Source organism: Salvelinus namaycush, chromosome 11 (assembly GCF_016432855.1).
Source record: "Salvelinus namaycush isolate Seneca chromosome 11, SaNama_1.0, whole genome shotgun sequence".
NCBI classification, from domain to species: Eukaryota; Metazoa; Chordata; class Actinopteri; order Salmoniformes; family Salmonidae; genus Salvelinus; species Salvelinus namaycush.
In genome coordinates, this window is record NC_052317.1 from 2,129,575 (window position 1) to 2,135,213 (window position 5,639).

The following is a 5,639-nucleotide window of genomic DNA, read 5'->3' on the forward strand; positions in this document are numbered from 1 at the left end:
GGAAAGGTAACAGATTATGAAATGACAGATATAGGCTAAGCGTTCCTCTGAGGAATATGCAAAAAGCTCCACTATTGATTAGCCCTAAAAAATCATTACAAGAAAATGATTCTACCTAAGCTAGAGCAATGTGGAAGTGATTATTGTTAGTACCCAATTATTGTCTAGGCTGTAAACTGCAGTAATGTAGGCTAATTTGAATAACCGCTCAAACATCCTTTTGAATGCATGTTTCATGCCAAAATTAAGCTCCGATTATACAACCATTTGGTATGGGTTTATTCTCGACAGTTTACAAAGTCCAGAAAGTTACATTAGTCCACTGATATGGTGTATTTTGTCAGGATGTATTGGTGTTTACAGATACCATAGGAAAATAGGCCATATATGACACTGTCGTGGATCATCAGTCTCCCAAATTGTACTATAATTAATGTGGCCACCAGTATATTCAAAAAAATTGCTGAGCCCATTAGGCTATATAGAATCCAGGATTGGCAGCAGGTCCGAAATTAATATAATTAATGTGAGTGGGGTTCGCCCCCAAAGAATCTGTAGTAAAATCGAATGAATTTATAGCAACAGAGATTCTCTAAATTAGGGTTCTCCTCAATCGATGGAGGTTATGATTTAATTTTGGACCTTGAGCGTGGCTGTGGTGCACCCATGACCAGCTCGGAAACCAGATTGATACTCCTTAATTTTGGCATGAAACATGCATTCAAAAGGATGTTTGATTGGTTATTCAAATTAGCCTACATTACTGCAGTTTACAGCCCAGACAATAATTGTGTACTAACAAAGCCAAGTTAACAAACAGATCACCGACCATTTCGAATCCCACCGGACCTTCTCCGCTATGCAATCTGGTTTCCGAGCTGGTCATGGGTGCACCTCAGCCACACTCAAGGTCCTGAACGATATCATAACCTCCATCGATAAGAGACAATACTGTGCAGCTGTATTCATAAATCAAATCAAATCAAATGTATTTATATAGCCCTTCGTACATCAGCTGATATCTCAAAGTGCTATACAGAAACCCAGCCTAAAACCCCAAACAGCAAGCAATGCAGATGTAGAAGCACGGTGGCTATGAAAAACTCCCTAGAAAGGCCAAAACCTAGGAAGAAACTTAGAGAGGAACCAGGCTATGAGGGGTGGCCAATCCTCTTTTGGCTGTGCCGGGTGGAGATTATAACAGAACATGGCCAAGATGTTCAAATGTTCATAAATGACCAGCATGGTCAACTAATAATAATCACAGTAGTCGTCGAGGGTGCAGCAAGTCAGCACCTCAGGAGTAAATGTCAGTTGGCTTTTCATAGCCGATTATTAAGAGTATCTCTACCGCTCCTGCGGTCTCTAGAGAGTTGAAAACAGCAGGTCTGGGACAGGTAGCACGTCCGGTGAACAGGTCAGGGTTCCATAGCAGCAGGCAGAACAGTTGAAACTGGAGCAGCAGCACGGCCAGGTGGACTGGGGACGGCAATGAGTCATAGACATAGAGTCATAGACCTGGCCAAGGCTTTTTACTCTGTCAATCACCACATTCTTATTGGCAGACTCAACAGCCTTGGTTTCTCAAATGACTGCCTCACCTGGTTCACCAAATACTTCTCAGACAGAGTTCAGTGTGTCAAATCGGAGGGCCTGTTGCCCGGACCTCTGGCAGTCTCTATGGGCGTGCCACAGGGTTCAATAATCGGGCCGACTCTTTTCTCTGTATACATCAATGACGTCGCTCTTGCTGCTGGTGATTCTCCGATCCACCTCTACGCAAACGATACCATTCTGTATACTTCTGGCCCTTCTTTGGACACTGTGTTAACTAACCTCCAGACGAGCTTCAATGCCATACAACTCTCCTTCCGTGGCCTCCAACTGCTCTTAAATGCAAGTAAAACTAAATGCATGCTCTTCAACCGATCACTACCAGCACCTGCCCGCCTGTCTAGCATCACTACTCTGGACGGTTCTGACTTAGAATATGTGGACATCTGCAAATACCTAGGTGTCTGGTTAGACTGTAAACTCTCCTTCCAGACTCACATTAAGCATCTCCAATCCAAAATTAAATCTAGAATCGTCTTCCTATTTCGCAACAAAACATCCTTCACTCATGCTGCCAAACATACCCTCGTAAAACTGACTATCCTACCGATCCTTGACTTCGGTGATGTCATTTACAAAATAGCCTCCAACACTCTACTCAGCAAATTGGATGCAGTCTATCACAGTGCCATCCGTTTTGTCACCAAAGCCCCATATACCACTGGCTCCAGGTGATCTATAAGTCTTTGCTAGGTAAAGCCCCGCCTTATCTCAGCTCACTGGTCACCATAGCAGCACCCACCCGTAGGACTCGCTACAGCAGTTATATTTCACTGGTCAACCCCAAAGCCAATTCCTCTTTTAGCCGCCTTTCCTTCCAGTTCTCTGCTGCCAATGACTGGAACGAATTGCAAAAATCACTGAAGCTGGAGACTCATATCTCCCTCACTAACTTTAAGCACCAGCTGTCAGAGCAGCTCACAGATCACTGCGCCTGTACATAGCCCATCTGTAAATTGCCCATCCAACTACCTCATCCCCATACTGTTATTTTTTTTCTCCTTTGCACCCCAGTATCTCTACTTGCACATTCATCCTCTGCACATCTATCACTCCAATGTTAAATTGCTCAATTTTAATTATTTCGCCACTATGGCCTATTTATTGCCTTACCTCCTTATCTTACCTCATTTGCACACACTGTACATATACTTTTTTTCTACTGTGTTATTGACTGTATGTTTGTTTATTCCATGTGTAACTCTGTGTTGTTGTTTGTGTCGCACTGCTTTGCTTAATCTTGGCCAGGTTGCAGTTGTAAATGAGAACTTGTTCTCAACTAGCCTACCTGGTTAAATAAAGGTGAAAAAAAATAAGAAAATCTACTAGCCTAATGGACTGAATTTTAGCTCGTAAATGACTGAGCAAATTTGATTAGCCTATTTGCAGTTGAAATGATTAGATGACTTAGTTTTTTATTGTTCCATCACCTGCCGAATATTAACCTAAAAGGGCCCTAGCCTACTCCTTAAAAAAATGGACTTGGCCCGAGTGCTATTAGCAGGAACCCAGAGTAATATGATTCTGCCGGACTCAGGAAGAGCTTGGCCCACATGAAGCCCTCCCCGAGTCCGAGTCCCCCAAGTCTCAAACATAAAAGGTCCAAGCCCACCGTGTTGACTGGGATTATGTTAACTGTTAATATTTTGAAATAACACATATTTGTTTGATTGTATATACGTTATATACATAGTCTTAGCAAGCGCTTTTGCAGCAATCTAAGCTTTTTTTGCTATAGTATTTAGCTAGCTAGGTTTGCAAATGTTAGCCTAGCTAGCTAGCATGAAGTGTAGGCGGTATAAAAACATCTGTATAAACACCTCTAGCTTAGTTTAGAGGAAAGACTGACGTATATTTTTTACTAGAGAATTACTTTTGAATTACTTTTGATACACCATAACAAAGATTTGTATAATTAGCTCCTTGTTCTATATGTGCCTGTACTGTACAGCAGCTGCCCTTACTGCAGTAGCAAAAAACGGAAACCGGTAATCTCCCCGCAATTTAACCCCCCGCCGCGAGAGAGATAGCCTCATTGGGAGATACATTTCCACTGAAACGCTACACTCAACTTCAAAATAACATGTCATCGTCTGGAGAGTGCTCGCTCTCATGCACCAACTTTCCTGACAAATGTCATCATCTTGGCAACATTGAACCAATGTTAGACCACTCCCCTCTCATATCTCTGCTGTGTGTCTCTCCCTCTTCTTCTGTCTCCCTCACGTTCCCCCTTTCTCTCTTTTGCATTGATCCTCCATATGGCCAGATGTTATCGCTTGTGTTGTCAATGGCTCTATTGGTCTGTGTAACCGTGTGTTGTCATTTATGTCAATGTGGTCTGTAAATATTGATTTCTTTTTAACTCGAGACAAATTTGGGATTAAGACCAATAAAGTGGATTCGACTGAACCCTCTCACTTTGACAACTCCAAGTTCACCATAATAAAAATGTATTTAATTTGTCTGACTCTTAAGGATGTAATAAATTAAATTCAACATCCTTGGGTCAGGGTCAAGGAGTAAATGCTACCTTGTTGGCACTAGGACCCAGCAACAAAATAATGACATGTGGGAAGCCATGTAAGTCAGTGCTGGAGAACTTGCAGCAGAGAAGGGAAAATGATTCAGAGAGGGGGGGGATGAAAGAGACCACAAACAAAGAACGGAGACAGGGAAAGAACACAGGGAGGAGGGAGCGAGATAAAGAGAGACAGAATGACGCGGGGCAGACAAGAGGAACGGGGCTGCAGCTGGAAAGAGTGACAGCTCAAGATCAAGAGGCTGATCGAGGGAGAGTGAAGGAGGAGCCCACTAAGGAGGGAGGGAGGAGGAGGAGGAGTCTTGAACAAGACTAAGATTTTTTTTAAATTGCTTTGGAAAGAGAAAGGTCTACAAACAGAACCCGTCCAAACACAGCCATTACACTGGAGCAGCGTGTTGAGCCCAAGGAATATGGATTGAAGTCAAGACAAGTTGGAAATCTATCTGGGAACAGGACACCCTAATTAAACCGACAACCAAAGGAACCACTGCTGTAGCGAAGAGAGGGAGAGAAAGACAGACAGTGAGAGGGAGCAAGAGAAGTGAGAGTACAGGGCAGTGAACGAGTAAGGGAAAAAGAGTGGCTAGACAGAGGAAGGCAAAAGAAGAGAATTAATACCACCCACTGTGCCAATACCACACACAGAGTAAAATTGTTACGCACATTCACACATTCAAAGACAGAAATCCTGCCTGTGCCACACACACAGTATTTATGTCTCACACGTTGGCTATACCACACACACCGAATTTCTCAAACAGGTTTGCATGCAACATATGCAGTTTGTATTCGACACGCTGAAATCAAAGCGTTTATATCAACAGAAACGGAGAGAAACGAAGAAGATAAAGAGGCATGGAGAGACATTAGAGCGTCATGTGGGTTGGTATTACTACGCACAGAGTGACATAGACAGACAAAACGCAACACAGTGGCATCACGGGGCCTCCACGGGAGCAGGAACTCTTCGAAAACTAACCTGAGGAACTATACTGCCAACTTAACCCCGAACAATAATTACCACAGAACTGAAGGCCGGTGATTCTTCTACACTTCGACTACAATCCTACTACCATTAACCAGCAGCAAAGCAGAGCAACTGTATTGAGGATCTATCACCTCCGTAGGATGGGTGCCTAAGACAGGCGAGCTGAAGAGCTGTGTCCCTGGAAGGAGCACCACCAGCCCTCCAGCCCCTCCCCACCATGCTGCCCCAGACGGCCCAGGGCAGGGGCACCTTAAGCAGGGTACGAGGGCTCCTGCTGCTGCCCCTCCTAATGGTGCTGCTGGTGACTTTATGTGCTGCACAGAGCGAGAAGAGTCAGGAGAACCAGGGAGAGAATAACACTGGCAGTACGGAGAGCCCGGTACGTCTCTATTTTCACACACACCGTTAGCAATACGTCTCTCACATGTACACACATAATCGCACATTAACAGTTAAACACATGTTTTTTTCTCTCCAATTGGCAGTATGTGC